This window comes from Hemitrygon akajei, chromosome 1 (assembly GCF_048418815.1).
Source record: "Hemitrygon akajei chromosome 1, sHemAka1.3, whole genome shotgun sequence".
NCBI classification, from domain to species: Eukaryota; Metazoa; Chordata; class Chondrichthyes; order Myliobatiformes; family Dasyatidae; genus Hemitrygon; species Hemitrygon akajei.
In genome coordinates, this window is record NC_133124.1 from 61271424 (window position 1) to 61292831 (window position 21408).

Here is a 21408-nt window from a genome sequence, read left to right on the forward strand (position 1 = left end):
AAAGCTACACTAATTAACTGGTTAGGCCATAGGCAAAAGTTACTTTTAATTCTTAGCCCCACTCTTTTGAAAGGACAATGAGGCCTTGTAGAAGAAGCAAAAGAAAATGGTAGCAGGGAAAGTTGAATAGACTTAATGGAAGTATTAAAAAATCATGAAGACTGTCAAGGGTTGTTTCTAGACAAGTGAGATTTGCAGTCTTTGGCAAAGGAACAAGCAAAGGCATGCAGTGAGCTGTTATGGTCTGAACTACCTCGTGAAATATCCCCGAACACTGATTCAGTGGTAACGTTTAAAAAGTGCTAAGAACTTGAAAGTGAGGGGGGAGTTGGAATTAAAAAGCTACATGGAAAGAAGTATGTGATAGGACTAATTAGATGATGTCACCAAGGTTCAGCATAGGCAAAATAGGGCAAATAACTCCCTTTGGTGCTTTTTCATTCTGTATAGATATGGAGCTTGACTCATAAGGGAACACATTCAATAAAAGTTCAGCTAATTTAATTAAAAGTTTGAGATTTTGTATCGTTGATATTCAGTTGATATTTAGAGATGTGGCAAGGCAGTGATTTCAAAGTTCATTCTACAAATGGCATTTATTAAAGAAATGTGCATATATTTTAAAAAGACATTAAATGGAAATATTACTATTGTTAGCTCCACAGATTTAGTTTAAAACCAGTTACTGAAATTATCATGGCTTCTTTTTCCCTGCCACAATTTTTCAAAGTAAATTTAGGATTGTGTGTGGCTTTCAGTTCTGTCTGATGCAAGCATTTGTAAGCAGCTGCTCAAATAAGGTTTCTGGATGTTTGTATTTATTCTACACATCATGTTATCTTGCCCAGGACTGCCCAGGCAGTGATGGGTTTTTCATGAAAGCCACACTAGATGTTAAACTTATGGGCCAGGAGGACCAAGAGAAATTGAAAAAATAAACTTCAGTATACTGGGAATTATTAATGGGGAATAGATAAATAATGGACAGCAATCTGAGATATTCGGTGAAATAGTTGCAAATTTGGTAGGTGTGCGACTTGGAGAAAAATCTACAAGTGTGTTTTCCCATGTACCTTCTCATCCTTGGTGGTTGATACTGGGGTATTGAGAAATGTTGCTGGACTAGTCTGGATGAGTAATGAGGTATAGTTTGCAGATAATACCCACCACAACCACTGTGTACTCCTTGTAGAAGGAAAGAACGTTTAGGATAATCGATAGAATACCAAACAGGTGCTTAGCTTTGTACTAATGTTGCCGATCATCTTGTCTGTTGGCACAACAGTCATCATGTTCTTAACTTGTGCTTTTTTAATATAGATAATGGAAAAATTTTCCACTACCTGGAAGTGTCATTTGAGGTAAATATTTGGCAGCAATTTATTGGAAAGTACATGGTTCTTAATAGAACCATTGATAATTGAACTGTTGATATTGACTACTGATGGTAAAGTTAGATTTTCCTTGATCAGTATGAATTCCTGGGCATTTTCCAAATTGTTGATTAACAGTGCCTCAGCTATAATAAAATTCCTTGACTTGGCTAATTATCTCTGCCTCCTAGTCTTTTTTTCCCGCTGTGGCACAGATAAGGCGCTGTCTTAGCCTGTAGCCTTGCTACACCCAATGCAAGATCAGAACTCAGCAAGCAGATGGCATCTGTGGCAAAAGAAAGAATCAATTTCAGCATTTATCCATCAATAACTCTGGATTTCTCTCCATTTATCCTGAATAACCTGTGAATATTACCAATCATGACTTTTAGTTTTTACATAGTTTCCTCGCATTCAGGCCTTTTATGCATTCTGTTCATCACAAGTGATAGTTTCACTTATCTTACGACACAGAAGGAAGACCTTCAGACCATTGTGAATATGCCAACTCCATCAGCCCTATTCCCACACTTATTTTCTTTTAACTTAAGTTCTCTCACACATGCAGCAACTGCCTCCAAAGGTAATTTATTGGAACCAATAAACCACTCGTACATTTTTGGGAATTGTGAGGAAACTGAAATATCCAGAGAAATCTGTCAGAATCACGGAATCCAAACTCTAAGTAGCACCAGGGCCAGTTTCTGGAGCTCTGTGCAGCTACACTATCTGATGTGCCAACCACTGGGAGGGCAAGGTAGTGTTGCAGTTAACATAACACATTACAGTTGAAAGCTGGGTTTATTTCCTGCCCCTGTCTGTAAGGAATTTGTACGTTCTCTCCTCTGGATGTTCTGGTTTCTTCCCACATTCCAAAGATGTGTGGGTTAATAGGTTAATTGGTCACTTGGGTCTATTCGACAGTCCTGCAGAAGAGTTTCGGCCTGAAATGTTGAATGTGCTCTTTTCCATAGATGCTGCCTGGCCTGCTGAGTTCCTCCAGCATTTTGTATGTGTTGGTTGGATTTCGAGCATCTGCAGATTTTCTTGTTTCTGATGGGTGGCATGGGATTGTTGGACCAGAAGGTGTGTTACTGTGCCATATCTCTAAATAAAATAAAATTTGAACTTTATTACTCCATCCTCCAAAATGTGTTTTTTGCCTCAGTTATTAATGATTTTTAGATGAGCTGGATGATGCCTCTGGCTGCTTGCAGATGTTTTCAATACTTGGTTGTCATAGAAGTATGAGAGGCATCAGAAACTGAACAATGTACGTTGAGAGATATTAGTATATTTAATATTAGCTGAGAAATAATTACACACACTTGGAGTCCAGAATATTGGAACAGGCATTGGAGGCTGTAGTGATGCATTTATCAAACCACCAAAAGTCATTTTTTATTTTGTTTCCATACATTACATTAATTGCTCCTTATTACAAATGGATCAGTGTCTAGACATGGATTAGCACAACAAAGTAGTACTACAAAGAACAATTTTTGTTTAACACTTGGCTTTATAAACTTAACAATTATATAAAAATGTTGAGCAAAAACTAGAATTACATAAAAGTATTTTTGCCTTGGCAGAATATCGATTTATGATTGACTATCACTGTTCTTGTTCAGAACCTGAATTTGTTAGCCAGTTGGCTTGTTAAAAATGTCCTATGATAAATGAAAAGGACAAACTCGGGTTTTATTTGGAAGTTAGAACAAATTTCTAAGTGGAGGTGCTTTAAAGAACCAGCTTGAGAGAAGCATATTTTTGTAATAATAGAAGCACAATTCTTACAGCTAGAATGCTTCCTATTCAGTTGAACCTGTAAATCATAAGTGTTAGCAAAGAGCTAAGGAATTTATTGCAAATCACATTTGGTTCTTTCAGCTTAGAATAATTTGTATAGTGATTTAATGGCCAGGATTTTCTTTTTCTTTCAGTTACCTCCTTTATGAAAGTTGCATTGAAATATACCAAAGGTGAATTCTGTCTGATGGTAAATCTGATTATCAGTATAATTTCATTTTTTATGGAATACAGCATATAAAATGTGTTTATTTTCAGTAGTGAATTATATGGAAATTATATAGATCAGCCCAACAGGTATGACTCCTTCAGAGTAACGGGTATGGCCTTATGAAGATCTTTAAACTATCACAGCTGTTCAATGTGTGACAGAATGCAGTTTATTCCTGTTGTGTTCTTTACCTATAACTAATGAGACCCAAAGCCCTGATATCGGACAATGTCAGAACTCAAAATACTCCTTTATTCAGTAAACCATGTAATTACATAATCTCAAAAGTCAAAACTCAACTGTACATCCCAACACATGACTAATTAACTGATTCACCCAAGAATATTAAAGATGTTGATCTGAACGGTGATCAATCAGTGAAAGTCAGCCTCAGTTTGGTGTCAGCTGACGATTAGGTGTTGGTTGTTTCAGCTCACCACAGCACCTCCCTCAATGATTACCTGTAGGATTTGAGCTGAGGGGCGATTTGGTTTGGATCAACTGACTTGCGCCGGAGATCAGCCCTTAGTGGTTGCAGGCTAGTGGTTGCTTGCTTGTTGTGATGTTGTTTGTGGCAGTGCCAGCACTGGTGGTTGGTTCGGTTGGGGTAAATTGAACCTTTCCTGGAGAAGATGTAGATCCAGCTCTGTGTTTCATGATCTGTCTGACAAATTTGTGTCTTCAGTACCATGTGGTCAGTACTGGTTGATGCAGCAACACCAACGATGCCCATCTATGATAACTTTGTAAAGCACTTCCCCATTTGTTTGCCAGTCTGACCTGGTACCAAAGGATATTGCCATTGGGATACTGTCTGATTCACACTGTAGCTCCCGGCTTGAATAACTTCATCCATTGACCTAAATATATGTGGCTGCCTTTGTGCATCTGACCATCTTCTGTCTCAGATATTGGACAAGTGATAGCGTTGCATCCAGCACTGTGCGCAGTTTTCTTCCAAAAGCACTTCAGCTAGTGACTTCCCATCAGGCTTAGATGTGTCAGCAGAAATGTGTTGAGAGCCTCGGTGGATGCTCCTTCCTCCCTTAGTTTCGGAAGCGACTATTTGAAGGTATCTGGTTGGGCATTGGATGGAGGTGAGAGGATGTGGATAATGCCACTGTTCTGGGAGAGAGGAGCAAACTGCTGTGAACTGAATTGAGTGCTGTTGTCAGAAACAAGTATTTCTGGCATCCAAAGCAGCTGAAGATCTGTAGTAGCTGTTGAATGGTCAGCAGGGTTAATATTTACTAGACTCCATGGTCTGGTAGTTTGGCTCTACTTGGATTCTTTGTTGCCATAGAACATTGAGTACACTGTCTGTATACAGATGTGATATCTTCATCTATGCCTGGCCAGTACGCAAAGCTTCTTTGCAAAGCTTTCATCTGATTGATGCCTGGGTGACCACGGTGGAATTGTTTCAGTCCTTTTGGTTGAAGTGTTCATGGAATTGCTGTTCTGTCTCCAAACATCATGCAGGAGTCCACAGTTGATGACATCGGTAAAAGAGTGTGACAACTTCTTCAACCTTAACCGGCCACCCATCAGCAAGGTATCTGGAGATGCACTGATTAAGAAGATCTGCAGCCATTTCTGCTCTGATCTTGTTGACCATGACCAGAAGATCTTCAGCAACATTCCATACAACCCAATGGACTTCAGAAATTGCAGCCATGATTCTGTTTTCAGTAACCTGCTGATTCATATGTCTGGAGGAGGCATCTGCCTGACCAAGTTACTGGGTTGATGTGTACTTGATTTCAAATTCTTAGGCTTATAATGTCATTGACCATATTGTAGATGGTTAGCTGCATTCACCCAGATGCCTTAGACCTAAAGATGGACAACAGTGTCTTGTAATTACTCGGGTGAGTGAATTGTCTGCCATAAGGCATCTTGAGGAGTTTCTTTACAGCAAAGATGGTCCCAAGGCTTCCTTCTGGATTTCTCCATAGTTCTTTTCTGCTGTGGTCAGTGATCTGGCTGCATGTATGATGGCTTTTTCTGAACCTCCAGGGAAGATTTGGGATGTGGCAGGTCCCACCCTGTTGATGTTGGATGCATCCATCATGGCAATGATTGGTCAAAACCCTCTTGGTATTGTATGGACCATTTCCACATAACATCCTTGCTCAGCAGGGCAATGAGTGGCTCCCTCAGCCAGTGCTTTGCTGGGAGAAATGCTGAATAATGACTGATCAGGCCCAGGTGGAGGTATCTTTAGATAAGCTGTGATGTTTTTGGAACCTGGACAATGACTGTCCTCACCTATGATGAATCCGAGATACTTGATTGTAAACATCAGGAGGCCGCATTTTTTTCTGCCCAAAGTCATGTAGTTTCTTCAAAAAGTAGTCAACCAAGACAGGGTATTGGCAGAGCTCTGTTTGATCTATGCCCATTACAATGATATTGTAGTGATGAGCAGCAAAACCATCAATGTCACTCAGACTGGCATCCATAACTGTTGGGGAAAAAAGGAGCTGCCCAGATGGAGGACAGAAGACAACCCCTTATCTGCTGTAATGGTGAGAAGCTCCTGTGAAGTTTCTGCTACTTTTACTTGGAGGTAGGCTTCATCCAGTGTCTTTGTACAGACCTCATCCAGAGGAATGCTGCAGAAATCAAGCTTGTCCATTCAGTCAATGCTTAGGAGATTAAGATCTATCTGGTATGTTAGGTAACAGATACCATTGACTTGGTACCATACATGCACAGTGAAACTGAAATTTTATAAATCAGTTGGAGAGTTTCACCTGATGCACTGCAGGCTGAGTGGTGAGTTGATTTCACTAATGGGGACTGAGGTGCCCACTATGTGCATTTCAAGATGGTGATGTATGATGCCATATCAAGTTGTAGCTTGACCAACTATTGATAAATATGTTGATATATTGTCTCCTGGGTGTGGTCAACTTTGAACATGATCAGTAAATTTTTGTAGATTTTAATGGCTTTTGAAAGTTCTTATTCTTGCATTTCACTGGCCAAGGAGGCAGTTAAGAACGGGGGGGGGGGGGGGGCAAAAATACTTGTTGAGCATGGCATTGGCATTTTCTACAAATGTGTTTCTTGTATTGGCAGTTTCTTGCATAATGCCACACACCACAGTTCCAGCAAGTTGTGTTTGGCCGCTTGGAGACTAAGTGATGTCCAGACCACTGGAAACAGCATTGACATGCCTCAAGTTCTACCAGGTTCACCAATTGCTGACACTCTTGATGACACCAGCATATGTGCTGAAGTTATTGGTGTCATGCTTAATGCATTTTAGGCATTGATTGTGAATGCTGAAGAGAGATGACTGCTCTCCAAAAACATTTGTTAGCTCTCAGACAGTTAAGTCAAACAATTAAGTCACACGTGACTTCCACGATTCATCTTTACTGGTGAATTCAACCCAGAATATCCTTTGGAATGTTTAAACCATGATTTAAATGTAACCCCCGAAGCAGTATCGAAATGGAAATCGACAATAAACACAACTACTGACTTACATGAATTCTGTTCAGTGTTTGACCCCAGCATCGTTGGACTCATTGATAAACTGCTGGTCAAAGTTGTGATTAACTTCAACTTGGCCACCTCAAATTGAGATTGCTACTGTTGTAGAATTGCCATGTCAATATATATAGAACACCTCATCACCAATTTACTGTGTTTGCTCACCTATAACTACTGATGAGACCTGAAGCTAGGAGATGGAACAATGCTGGAACTCAAGATACTCCTTTCTTCAGTAATCCACTCCACTACAAAATTTCAAATCTCAACTGTACATCCCAAAGTATGCCTATTTAAATGATATACCCAAGAACGTTGAAGACATTGATTAGAAAAACGATTAAATAGTGAAAGCCACCCTGGAATTGGTGGCCAGCTGACCAATGGGTGTTGGTTATTTCAGCTCACTGTTAACAATTCTTCAACCATCTAAAATTAAGCTAAATAGAGGCAGACATGTCTAGTTTGCTGGACACAATGGTCTGCATGGACAAGTTGGATTGAACAGTCTCAGTGTTGTAATGTACTCCATGTAGATTCCATGAAGCTTTGGCTTTGAAGTGAAGAACATTAGAGAATATGCAACATATTTTAAAGCAAAGCTCAGAAACACTAAATTACTGCTCCTTTATGAAATCCAGAAGCATTACTATTGTCATTCTGTGCATTTACTGGATTGGTGTGGTCATGTTGCAAATAATTGAACTGAATTGACTTTATTTCTAACATCCTTCACATAATTGAGTAAAAATCTTTACATTGAGTCTCCATCTGAATGTGCAAATTATAGTAATTTATAATAATTAGTATGTACTGTAAGATGTACAACAAAACAGTCAATATAGCTTAGAAATACAATTATGTCAGTGTGATTTAATCAGTCTGATGTCTTGGTGGAAGAAGCTGTCCAGGAGCCTGTTGGTCCTGGCTTTAATGCTGCAGTACCATTTTGCGGATAGTAGCAGCTGGAATAGATGGTGGTTGGGGTGATTTGGTTCTCCAGTGATCCTTTGGGCTCTTTTTACATACCTGTCTTTGTAAATGTCCTGTATCGTTCACATCTACAGATGTGCTGGGCTGTCCACACCACTCTCTGCAGAGTCCTGCGATTGAGGGAAGTACAGTTCCCATACCAGGCAGTGATGCAGCCAGTCAGGATGCTCTCCATTGTGCTCCTGTAAAATGTCCTTAGGATTTGGGGACTTCTGCCAAACTTCAGCTGTCTGAAGTGAAAGAGGCACTGTTGTGCTTTTTTTCATCACATAATAGGTATGTACAGATTAAGTGAGATCACTGATGATGTGTATACCAAGGAATGTGAAGCTGTTCACCCTCTCAACCCCAGATCCATTGATGTCAATCGGGGTTAGCCTGTTTCCATTCCTCCCGTAATCCACAACCAGCTCCTTTGTTCTTGTGATGTTGTTTTCTTGACACCACTGTGTCAGGGTGATGACCTCTTCTCCATAGGCTGCCTTATTATTTGACATAAGGCCAGTCAATGTACTATTATCTGCAAATATAATTAACAGATTGGAGCTGTGGGTGGTGACCCAATGACGGATATACAGAGAGTAATGAAGATATCTTGGGACACAGCCCTGAGGAGCTCCTGTATTGAGGGGCAAAGGTGAGGGAGTCCACTCTTACCACCAGCCAGCAATCTGACCGAAAGTCCAGCATCTAGCTACACCAGACAGGGTGAAGGCTGATGTCTCTGAGTTTCTTCTCAAGCCAGATGGGAATTATGGTCTTAGTGCAAGAACAGCATTCTCACATCAGTGTCCCTCTTCTCAGGTGTGCAAGGATGGGGTGTAGAGCTGTGGCTATTGCAACATCTGTCGGTTGGTTGTGTCAGTAGGTGAATTGTAGGAGGGCCAGTGTGGGTGGTAGCATGCTGCAGGTATAGTCCTTGACCAGCCTCTCAAAGCATTTGCTTATTATTGAAGTGAGTGTGACAGGATGCCAGTCGTTCAGACATGTTACCTTGCTCTTTTTAGGTGCAGGGACAATGGTGGATGTTTTGAAGCAGGAAGGCACTCTACACTGGGAGAGGGAGAGTTTAGAAATGTCTGTAAATAGACCTGCCAGTTGTGCCATGCACACTCCGAGTACCTGCCCTGGGATGCGGTCCGGTCCCATAGCCTTGTAACTGTCCACTCATTGCAAAAACATGCGTACTTCAGCCTCGGGGATGACAAAGGTATAGGTCACATCAGCTGTAGGTCTCCTCCAGGGCTCAGTGTTGGCAACATTGAATCAAGTGTTTAAATTTTTTTTAGCTCATCTGAGAGAGAGGCAGAGATGTTGAAAACGCCACTGCGTTTAGCTTTGAAATTTGCGATGGTGTGCAGACTTTGCCATAAGCTGCATGTGTTGTTGGTGGAGAGTTGTGTCTGAACCTTGTCCCTGTATTGTTGCTTCACTTCCTTGATGACTTTGTGTAGATCGTAGCTGTGTTTTTTGAGTTCCTGGTGGTTATTGGCAGCGAAAGCTCTGTCTCGCGCAGTGAATGCAGCACACATGGAACTGTTGATCCAGGGTTTCTGGTTTGGATACACCTGACTGATTTTTTTTTGGGGGGACAACGTCTTTGATGTACTTCTGGATGAAACTCATGGCAGCTTCTGTGAACTTGGAGACATCCTTATCACAAAGGACATTCCAGTTGACTTCATCAAAGCAGTCCTGTAGCATGGAGTCTGATTGGTCGGACCAACAGTGGATGGTTTTAACTGTGGCTGCCCCTTGTTTTAGTTTCTGCCTGTACACGGGCAGAAGCAGGATGGAGGAGTGATCAGACTTCCCAAATGGCAAACTGAGGAGCTCTTTGTAAGCATTGTGGAAGGGAGAGTAGCCTTGGTAGAATATGCTATCTCCCCATGTGTTCACCTGGATGTGTTGACAAAACTTCACAGAGACTTCAGTCAGCACTGCTCGATTAAAGTCTCTGGCAATGATGACAGCCACCTCCAGGGTGTTGATAGTCTCGTACTGTTCCTTAAGAGCCAGGTCAGTATCAGCCTGTGGTGGAATATACACAGCTGTGATAATAACAGCCGTGAACTCCCTAGGCAACCAGAAAGGTCTGCACAGCAGAACAAGGTACCCCAGATCTGGGGAACAAAAGGATTTGAGGGTATGCACATTCCAGGGGTCACTCCAAGCACTATTGACCATGAAGCATACCCCACCTCCTTTACTCTTCCCAGAGAGGGTTTTGGACCTATCTGCCTGGAACAGGGTGTACCCTAAGGGCTTGATAGCATGATCTGGTGTCTCCTCCAACAACCAAGTCTCCACAAAGCACAAAACACTACATTCCTTTGTTTCCCACTGATCGGAGATTCTGGCTCTCAATTCACACAGCTTTTTGTCCAGGGACTGGACATAAGCTAGGAGTATGCCGATTAGCATGCTGCCTCAGTACTTAACCTCAATTATGTAATAATTATTATAATTAAATAATTATTTACTATCTAAATAATGTGAGATAATCAATGGCATAGGCCTAGTATAGTAAGTGTACACATAGGTTGAACTTAAAAGGCTTTGGACATTCTTTTAATGTTTATTTTAAAGGACACTTTTACAAATTCTCCCAACTTCCTTTATTTCCCTCTCTGACTTTTTACCTCTTATCTGCCTATTACTTTCTCCAGGTCCCCTCCTTCTTCTCTTTCTCCTATGGTCCACGCTCTCCTATCAGATTCCTTCCTTTCCAGCTCTTGACCTTTCCCACCCACCTGGCTTTTCCTGTCACCTTCCAGTTCACTGCCTCCTCCTCCCCCCACCTTTTTATTATGGCATCTTCCTTTCCTCATCAGTCCTAAAGAAGGGTCTTGGCCCGAAACGTTCACTATCTATTTCCATAGATGCAGCCTGACCAACTGAGTTCCTCCATTTTGTGTATGTTCCTTTGGACTCCCAGCATCTGCAAATGTTTTTGTTTATTATTTTAAAGTTATTCAGTTTCAATGGACCAAAAACTGCTGGAGATGTTTTTTTGACAGAAGTCAATCATTTTGATAATTGCACTATCCAGTTGATGGCCCTGCATTAATCCTTACAGTACTCTACATTGAAGCAGATCAAACAGTGGATAGTCTGTCATGGCTGCCTTGTATGAAGGCAACAAATAATTAGGAACAATTTCAAGTGGTCGTTGATGATTTTCCAGGCAGACCTGAAGATATGGTCAGGATCAGTATATGAATTTATGGGTTTGACTGAGTAGGAGGAGGGAGTGAATGAAGAGACTAGATTGTTCAGGAAATGATAGCGTAAGCTGTTATTTAATAATGGGGGTTAAATACTGCAGGTTTTGAAGGGACCATTAACACAAGCACTGACGGAAGCACAGCATTTCGAACTGTATTATGAAATTAGTGTGTACAGCTGGCTGACATTATTTCTTAATGTGTATATGACTACCAATGACAGCAGCACAAGGGGTGCCTGAGCTGCAATCCGACCTTCTGTGCACACTCGTTAAGAGAGGTGCTTGTCCAGATTTTTCTGCATTCTTCAGCTGCAGCCTTCTATTATTCCGGTGCAACTACAAGAAAAAGCAGTATGTGTTGGGAATATACAGTGTAAAGGTAGTAAGGTAGAAGGGCTAAAGTGTGTGTACTTCAATGCAAGAAGCATCAGGAACAAAGGTGATGAACTGAGAGCTTGGATACATACATGGAATTACGATGTAGTGGCCATTACGGAGACTTGGCTGGCACCAGGGTAGGAATGGATTCTCAATATTCCTAGATTTCAGTGCTTTAAAAGGGATGGGGGGGGGGGAGGGAGAAGGGGTGGCATTACTGGTCAGGGATACTATTACAGCTACAGAAAGGGTGGGTAATGTAGCAGGATCCTCTTTTGAGTCAGTATGGGTGGAAGTCAGGAACAGGAAGGGAGCAGTTACTCTATTGGGGGTATTCAATAGGCCCCCTGGTAGCAGCAGAGATATCGAGGAGCAGATTGGGAGGCAGATTTTGGAAAGGTGCAAAAATAACAGGATTGATATCATGGGTGACTTTAACTTCCCTAATATTGATTGGCACCTGATTAGTTCCAAGGGTTTGGATGGGGCAGTGTTTGTTAAGTGTGTCCAGGGCTGATTCCTGTCACAGTAATGTGACAGGCCGACTAGGGGGAATGCCATACTAGATCTAGTATTAGGTAATGAACCGGGTCAGGTCACAGATCTGTCAGTGGGTGAGCATCTGAGGGACAGTGATCACTGCTCCCTGGCCTTTAGCATTATCATGGAAAAGGATAGAATCAGAGAGGACAGGAAAATCTTTAATTGGGGAAGGGCAAATTATGAGGCTATAAGGCTAGAAATTGTGGGTGTGAATTGGGATGATGTTTTTGCAGGGAAATGTACTATGGACATGTGGTCAATGTTTAAGGATCTTGCAGGATGTTAGGGAAAAATTTGTCCCGGTGAGGAAGATAAGGAATGGTAGGGTGAAGGAACCATGGGTGACAAGTGAGGTGGAAAATCAAGTCAGGTGGAAGAAGGCAGCATACATGAGGTTTAGGAAACAAGGATCAGATGGGTCTATTGAGGAATATAGGGCAGCAAGAAAGGAGCTTAAGAAGGGGCTGAGAAGAGCAAGAAGGGGGCATGAGAAGGCCTTGGCAAGTAGGGTAAAGGAAAACCCCAAGGCATTCTTCAATTATGTGAAGAACAAAAGGATGACAGGAGTGAAGGTAGGACTGATTAGAGATAAAGGTGGGAAGATGTGCCTGGAGGCTGTGGAAGGGAGCGAGGTCCTCAATGAATACTTCGCTTCGGTATTCACCAATGAGAGGGATCTTGATGATGGTGAGGACAATATGAGTGAGGTTGATGTTCTGGAGCATGTTGATATTAAGGGAGAGGAGGTGTTGGAGTTGCTAAAATACATTAGGACGGATAAATCCCCGGGGCTTGACGAAATATTCCCCAGGCTGTTCCATGAGGTGAGGGAAGAGATTGCTGAGCCTCTGGCTAGGATCTTTATGTGCTTGTTGTCCACGGGAATGGTATCGGAGGATTGGAGGGAGGCGAATGTTGTTCCCTTATTCAAAAAAGATAATGGGGATAGTCTGGGTAATTATAGACCAGTGAGCCTTGCATCTGTGGTGGGAAAGCTGTTGGAAAAGTTTCTTAGAGATAGGATCTATGGGCATTTAGAGAATCGTGGTCTGATCAGGGACAGTCAGCATGGCTTTGTGAAGGGCAGATCATGTCTAACAAGCCTGATAGAGTTCTTTAAGGAGGTGACCAGGCATACAGATGAAAGTAGTGCAGTGGATGTGATCTACATGGATTTTAGTAAGGCATTTGACAAGGTTCCACACGGTAGCCTTATTCAGAAAGTCAGAAGGCATGGGATCCAGGGAAGTTTGGCCAGGTGGATTCAGAATTGGCTTGCCTGCAGAAGGCAGAGGGTCGTGGTGGAGGGAGTACATTCAGATTGGAGGGTTATGACTAGTGGTGCCCTACAAGGATCTGTTCTGGGACCTCTACTTTTTGTGATTTTTATTAATGACCTGAATGTGGGGGTAGAAGGGTGGGTTGGCAAGTTTGCAGATGACACAAAGGTTGGTGGTGTTGTAGATAGTGTAGAGGATTGTTGAAGATTGCAGAGAGACATTGATAGGATGCAGAAGTGGGCTGAGAAGTGGCAGATGGAGTTCAACCTGGAGAAGTGTGAGGTGGTACACTTTGGAAGGACAAACTCCAAGGTAGAGTACAAATTAAATGGCAGTGGAAGGAACAGCGGGATCTGGGAATACATGTCCACAGATCCCTGAAAGTTGCCTCACAGGTAGATAGGGTAGTTAAGAAAGCTTATGGGGTGTTAGCTTTCATAAGTCGAGGGATAGAGTTTAAGAGTCGCGGGGTAATGATGCAGCTCTATAAAACTCTGGTTAGGCCACACTTGGAGTACTGTGTCCAGTTCTGGTCACCTCACTATAGGAAGGATGTGGAAACATTGCAAGAGAACAGAGGAGATTTACCAGGATGCTACCTGGTTTAGAGAGTATGGATTATGATCAGAAATTAAGGGAGCTAGGTCTTTACTCTTTAGTAAAGAAGGGGGATGAGAGGAGACATGATAGAGGTATACAAGATATTAATAGATGGAGTGAATAACCAGCGCCTCTTCCCTAGGGCACCACTGCTCAGTACAAGAGGACATAGCTTTAAGGTAAGGAGAGGGAAGTTCAAGGGGGATATTAGAGGAAGGTTTTTCACTCAGAGAGTGGTTGGTGTGTGGAATGCACTGCCTGAGTCAGTGGTGGAGGCAGATACACTAGTGAAGTTTAAGAGACTACTAGACAGGTATATGGAGGAATTTAAGGTAGGGGGTTATATGGGAGGCAGGGTTTGAGGGTCGGCACAAATGTGCTGTACTATTCTATGTTCTTTATACTTGGAGGCTGTACTGACAATGTGGTTGAGATGCTTGAATACTGTAGATATTGCATGCAAGAGCTATGGTGTGAGAACATGGATATTGACAGCAGGAGGTTCCAACTGTATGAATAGTAGCGGTGGGAGGTGTTGCATTAATCATAGGAAAATGAAGAGAAACGTAAAGGGCTGGCTTTGGATTTTCTATATAGTGAGTCTGAGGTGTGGAAATGGATTATTAAAATTGCTTCTATACTTTGAGGAGTCTGCATTTCTAACAGTAGTAAAGACATGTATTGACGGGTCTGGGCTCCTTGTATTAACAGGATGATAAATGTGTTCCCAACCCATTTTCACCTCACTCCCTTTACAAAGGGAGTAGAATCACTCCTTTTTAGTTCTCTATCTGGAATAGGTCACCATCTGAGAATTAATCTACAGTTTACAGATAATTCACTCTTCAGATGTATTTTCATTTATCTGATGTTAGAGCACATACAATTGTTACTGTGTGTAGATAGCATCACAGATTTTCAGCTTTCAACTTGCCCACATGGAAGAACAGTCAATGAATTTATAGGAACAAACTGGCAACACCCCTGAATGTTTTAAGGAGATCTCAGAACCTGTCCCAGCATTAATAGATACATGTGAGCTATACATTCTGTATTCTATACGTTCTATCCACTATACATTCTGTGCCTATTTGCCATAACTTTTTTTTTAAATGGGAAAACGTGTTGCATCTCTTTCCACATACAGGACATGGCTATATTTATTTATTATAACAACAGTGATGTGGCTTCTCACCATTTGAAATATTTTGACCAGCGGTTCATGACTGCTGAGCTACAGTCTTATTTATTTTGACTCAGCTGGAAGAGATAAATCACATTTGGTCATCGTTTTTGTTCCAATCACACTTGTAACAGATGATGAAATTCCTGAGATGGTGACGTGATCAGAACGTAACTAATAAAATAGTTATTTATGAGGTGCAGCATTAAATTTAATCTACAATTGAAGCAATATTACATATTAAATGACTACTGTTGATGGTGCTTTTGACAAATCTGGTAAATTTTAAGACAAGTGATCCCAGGGGTAATAGTTTCATTTACTAACCCAATGGATTGAGATGCTGTTAAAATTGTAAATCAAGGACACAAGTAAATTCTGCTTGTAAGGCTTCAGGCTGCAGCTAAATTCAGGGATTTTCTACAGAAACTGAGTACTTAAAGCGTGCAAGCTTTGAACACAATTGGACATGTCCCAGAATTAAACTGAAGAAAGAACAGCTGTTAGACAAATTCTTCGTAATGATGAAGAGCATGCTGTAATGTTATTGAATCAGAGGAGCAGTGAATTAGCTTAGAGCATTCGCAATGAGTAGCAAAAAGATCATAAATTTCACAACTTCAAAGTAAGGTTGTAGAATGAAAGAAATTTGAAGGTTATAATTTTACAAAATTACCATCAATAGTTTTTGCACTATTTACAGAAGTGATTTGATTTGCCATTGGAAATATGATGTCAATACTTTCAGTTGACAGCAAATTGTCAAGGGATTAGTAGTTAATCGAGAGAACGTTCTGTGAAATACTAAATGTTAAAGTTGCACAGCAGCAAAGAAAACAAAAATTTAATTTTATTATTGATAGTTGGTATTATGAAAAATAAGACTGTACAGTACATTTCTTGAGAATTAGGATAGGTGTGAAGAAGTGAACAGGATTAAGGAGTTATAAAATGTCAAAAGCATCAAAAAGAAATTAATACCATAAATGCCAGTAAAGCACTCTAATTCGATGGAAGCAAAGATGAATGAAGTCTACACAGATAGGTTCTCTTCAAACGAGAGATTTGACCAAATTCTACAACAGCTGTGGCAAGATCCTTTTTTACGTAGTATACTTTTAACTTAAATTTCAAACAACTTCAAAAGACCTCTATCAAATATAAAATTGGCCACATAAAGAGCTAAAAGCAAAGCAATAATTTGCAAAGATTACATTTTATCAGAGCCAGAAGGAACTTTGAAGGGAGTTCTGAAGTTTAAGGCCTTGGCATCTGAAGACACAATCACTAAGGAGATCCAGACCAGATATGCTATAGACCAAGAAAAAAATGACAAAAAGAGAACATGGGTTTCAGACAGTAAGGATTTTGTAATCAAAATATAAGGTTTATATATATTCCTCCTCGCAGATGATCCTACACTGGTGAACCTCAGGCGTGTGTGCTTAGCCCACTGCTCTACTCTTTGTATTTGCATGACTGCGTGGCTAGGCATTGCTCAAATACCATCTATAAATTTGCTGACAGTACAACCATTATTGGTAGAATCTCAGGTGGTGATGAGAGGGTGTACAGGAGTGAGACATGCCAACTGGTGGAGTGGTGCCACAGCAACAACCTGGCACTCAACGTCAGTAAGACAAAAGAGCTGATTGTGGACTTCAGGAAGGGTAAGATGAAGGAGCACATACCAATCCTCATAGAGGGAGCAGAAGTGGAGAGAGTGAGCAGCTTCAAATTCCTTGGTGTCAATATCTCTGAGGATCTAACCTGGTCCCAACATAGCGATGAGTTATGAAGAAGGCAAGAAAGCAGATATATTTGGTGAGGCGTTTGAAGAGATTTGGCATGTCAACAAATACACACAAAAACTTCTATAGTTGTACCGTGGAGAGCATTCTGACAGGCTGCATCACTATCTGGTATGGAGGGACTACTGCACAGGACCGAAAGAAGCTGCAGAAGGTTGTAAATCTAGTCAGCTCCATCTTGGGCACTAGCCTACAAAGTACCCAGGACATCTTTAGGGAGCGGTATCTCAGAAAGGCAGCGTCCATTATTAAAGACCTCCAGTACCCAGGGCATGCCCTTTTCTCACTGTTATCATCAGGTAGGAGGTACAGAAGCCTGAAGGCACACACTCAACAATTCAGGAACAGCTTCTTCCCCTCTACCATCCAATTCCTAAATGGACATTAAAGCTTTAGACACTGCCTCACTTTTTATAACATAGTTTTTCTGTTTTTGTACATTTTTAAAAATCTATTCAATATATGTAATTGATTTACTTTATTATGTTTTATTTTATTTATTGGTATTATTTTTTCTCTCTCTGCAAATTATGTATTGCATTGAACTGTTGCTGCTGTTAAGTTAACAAATTTCACATCACATGCTGGTGATAATAAACTTGACTCTGATTCTGAAATTGAGGTATGACCAGTGTAAATCTGAAAGCCTTATGGCAGTGGGAAAATTGTTTATGTTGCAAGTTAGGAAGATTGCACAAGAGGTTTGGATGACATTTACAGACTAGGTGTGAATACCTGGCCAGGAAATGTATTGGAATAATCAAACTTGTACATAACAAAGATATGGATTAGCACCTTAGCAGTATGCAGAGGCAGGGTGTTGAGTATTTTTTTATGAGGGCTAAAAGATGGGCAGACTTGATGATTAAATGGACAAGATGTCTGAAACTACTTGGACCAGGGTAGAGGATCCTCTTTATGAAATTCCAATATTAGTTACATAACAGCTTTGCCCATCCAGCACTGGACATCATCCAAAACTTTTAGGTGGCTGTGGAAACTTTAGGGTGGCTGTGGGAACGTAGTGTCAAAAGAATGGGGGGGGGGGGGGGGAAATGTCTTCTGTGTGCAGGTGGAAACGAAACCTGAATTTTCAGATGGCACTGTTGGAGGGGCTTCCCAATATGAAGAAGAAATGGGAGGAAGCTAGAAGTGGATAATTTGATTGGCAGTTGTTAAGGCTTGACTTGTTCCAAAAATAATCATTACAAAGGATTAATATATATGATTAATAAATGGTTTATTAATAATTAGAATTGATCTTGCTTCCGGTAACCACTCTTTTCTGTTCCCCTCCCACTTTGTTTCCTCTTATCCCCTTTGGCCCCTTTACCTCTCTTTCCCCTTGCCTGCCTTCTGAGCAGCTCATTACTCACAGCTTTCTCCCTCTGGTACCTCGCCTCCTTTCCAGTATTCCATGGTGATGCACCATCAATAACTCTCGGAGACGGGAGGCGAACGATAGGCTTTTATTAGCAGCAAGAGCCCACCACACAACATCTTGGAGACTGAGGGGGGAGCCGTGCCTCCAATCGCCTTTATACAGGGGTCTGTGGGAGGAGCCACAGGAGCAGTCAGCAGGGGGGGGGGGGGGGGCGTGTCCAGACAGGTATATGTAGTTCACCACATTCAACCCACCTTTGTTTTAAAAGAGAGTCCCCACGGGGCGAAATTTCTTACAAGTATATTTACAGGTTAAGTCTATCAGGTGGTCTAATCTGTCGCTGCGATCTACATAACACCGGCTGTGATTGTACAGGTGCCGGTGGTGATTGCATCGGAGACGGTGGTTGTGCTGGCTCCGGCCTGACTTGAGGTGTCAGCCCATTATGTGTCAGTAATCCCTCATGCATGTGTGGGGCGCCTGGTATGGGAATGTCGTGAGGAGTCTGTGTAGGGCTTGGTGTGCGCGGTGTCTCGTGGGTATACACCCCGGTGGGTACGGGGTTCATACTCACCGTGGAGTGTTTAGGGTAGGGGTCTGGTGCTCCTGCGGGTGCCAGGTCGCGGACAGAGACTGTGTCCTCCCGGCCATCAGGTAAGACCATGTAGGCATACTGGGGGTTGGCATGAAGTAGGTGAACCCTCTCGACCATCGGGGAGTATTTATTGCTCCTCGCATGTTTCCGGAGCAGCACTGGCCCTGGGGATGTCAGCCAAGCCAGTAGGGTGGTCCCAGTGTCAGACTTCCTGGGAAAAGAAAAGAATCGCTCATGAGGGGTGGCATTGGTGGACGTACATAACAGGGAGTGGATGGAGTGGAGTGCCTCGGGGAGGACCTCCTGCCAGCGAGAGACCGGCAATCCCTTTGACTTAAGGGCTAAAAGTGTGGCCTTCCACACTGTGGCATTCTCTCTCTCCACCTGTCCATTTCACCGGGGATTATAGCTCATGGTCCTACTAGTAGCAATGCCCCGAGCCAGCAGGTACTGGCGCAGCTCGTCACTCATAAAGGAGGACCCTCTATCACTGTGGATATAGCAGGGATATCCGAACAGAGTGAAGAGCTGGCGCAGGGCTTTTATGACGGATGTGGTAGTGGTGTCGGGGCAGGGGATGGCAAAGGGGAACCGCGAGTACTCGTCGATAATGTTGAGAAAGTAGACGCGGTCGGTGGAGGGAAGGGGGCCCTTAAAGTCGACACTCAGTCGCTCAAAGGGGTGGGTGGCCTTGATAAGTTGTGCCTTTTCAGGACGGTAGAAGTGTAGTTAGCACTCAGCGCAGACTTGGCAGTCCCTGGTCATCGTCCTGATGTCCTCAAGGGAGTAAGGCAGGTTCCGGGCTTTCACAAAATGGTAAAATCGGGTGACCCCCGGCAAAGATCTGCATGGAGGGCGTTTAGCCAGTTGAGCTGCACGCTAGCACACGCTCCCCGGGATAGGGCATCGGGGGCTCATGGAGCCTTCCAGGCCGGTACAGGATATCATAGTTGTAGGTGGAGAGTTCCATTCTCCACCGCAAAATTTTATCATTTTTGATTTTGCCCCGCTGTTGGTTGCTAAACATGAACGTAACTGAGCGCTGGTCGGTCAGCAAGGTGAACCTTTTGCCGGCGAGATAGTGCCTCCAGTGCCTAATAGCTACCACTATGGCCTGGGCTTCTTTCTCCACCGCGGAGTGCCGAATTTCAGGGCCTTGAAGGGTATGAGAAGAATGCTACTGGCCTGCCTGCCTGATTGAGGGTAGCAGCCAGCGTGAAGTCGGAGGCGTCATTCTCTACTTGGAAGGGAATGGTCTCGTCCACCGCATGCATCGTTGCTTTGGCAATGTCCCCTTTAATGCGGCTGAGAGGGGGAATGCGGTGGACTTGACCGGGGGGGGGGGGGGTGCTTGTCTGCGTAGTGAGAGACCCATTGGGCGTAATAGGAAAAGAAGCCCAGGCACCGTTTGAGGGCTCTGAGGGTGGTGGGAAGAGGGAGTTCCAACAGGGGGCGCATACGGTCGGGATCAGGGCCAATGACCCCGTTCTCCACGACATACCCAAGGATAGCGAGTCGGGTGGTTCCGAACACACACTTGTCCCTGTTATAGGTAAGGTTAAGAGCTTTGGCCGCTTGGAAAAATCATTGGAGGTTAGTGTTGTGATCCGGCCAGTCGTGACTGCAGATGGTGATGTTATCCAGATATGGGAACGTGGCCTTCAGTTGGCACTGGTCCATCATCCGGTCCTTTTCCCTCTGGAAGACAGAGACACCATTCGTGACACCAAAGGGGACGCGCAGGAAGTGATAGAGCCTGCCGCCTGCCTCGAAGGCGGTGTAGGGGCGGTCCTCTGGGCGGATGGGGAGCTGATGGTAAGCGAATTTCAGGTCTATGGTCGAGTACATCTTGTACTGAGCTATCTGATTGACCATATCCGCGATGCGTGGTAGGGGGTACACGTCAAGCTGCGTGAACCTATTGATGGTCTGGCTATAGTCCACGACCATCCTATTTTTCTGCCCGGTCTGAACAACAACCACCTGGGCCCTCCAAGGACTTGTGCTTGGCTCAATGATCCGACTGAATGAAGGCCCTGTCCCCCACGCTGTACCTCCTGCTTTTAGTTGCCACAGGCTTACAGTCGGGGGTCAGGTTAGCAAACAGCGGTGGGGGAAGGATCTTGATGGTGGAGAGGCTGCAAGTGGTGTCAGTAGCGCAGCTGTTAGCATGGTGCTGGGTGGGATGTGCGGGTCAGTGTGTGTGTGTGGTCAGTAGTGGGGTATATGATGAAGTCCCACAAAACTGAGGATTCCTGACAATGAGTGGTGGGAGGGGCCCATCATACTCCATTGTCACACTTTTCAGGTGGCTCTGGAAGTCGAGCCCCAATAGCACAGGGGCACACAGTTGAGGCATGACCAGTAACGCAAAGTCCCGATATTCTGTGCCCTGCACCACCAATGTCGCTACAAACCACCCCGGATGTCTGTGGAATGCGATCCAGAAGCCATGGTGACCCTCTGGCTTACCGGCTGTGTCATGAGTCCGTAGCGTTGCACCGTGTCCGAG

At 43.2% G+C, this 21408-nt stretch overlaps 1 protein-coding gene across 5 annotated transcripts in view; it reads left to right on the forward strand.

Annotated features, from left to right (window-relative positions):
* The window catches only part of LOC140726975 (RNA-binding Raly-like protein), a 946129-nt gene that overhangs the window by 67187 nt on the left and 857534 nt on the right, over positions 1-21408 (forward strand). The gene's annotated exons all lie outside the window — the stretch shown is intronic.